Raw genomic sequence first — 512 nt, forward strand, 5'->3', positions numbered from 1 at the left:
GCACCATTACATTGACATGGCCAAAAAATCGCCGGAGTTGGCCTTTAAATGCTCTTTGAAGTCTTTTACGTCACGAATTACAAAGTTCGGCGCAAAATTTAAAAATGAAACCTTGAACTCGGTTTTCCCCTCTAATAATAAACCTATGGTGGTGAAATAAACTACACAAGAGTTCTCCGAGCACAATTTATCAATCTAAACCAATTCATTCTTTCTCTTTAGTGCCCCTTTAAGTCAGCTTATACCATGCCGCTGCAGCGACAGGCTATGGTTTTCGAGTTAAATTACATGTAAAACGTGGCCGTTAGCGGTACATAAAAAAATAAAAAAAGCCGGCCAGCTCCCCTTCCCGAACACTGTCGAAACAGCAAAGCTTACGCCCGTCCTTCATCAGGCTATATCGTACTTCTATGTTCTTCAAGTCTTCCGTTCGTTGGCGCTTAGGTTTCGGCCTCTCTTGCGCGAACATCGCGGGTGGCTGGTGACGACATGAACGTTCTAGTCAGCTCTCG

Source organism: Rhipicephalus sanguineus, chromosome 3 (genome assembly GCF_013339695.2).
Source record: "Rhipicephalus sanguineus isolate Rsan-2018 chromosome 3, BIME_Rsan_1.4, whole genome shotgun sequence".
In the NCBI taxonomy this organism is placed as follows: Eukaryota; Metazoa; Arthropoda; class Arachnida; order Ixodida; family Ixodidae; genus Rhipicephalus; species Rhipicephalus sanguineus.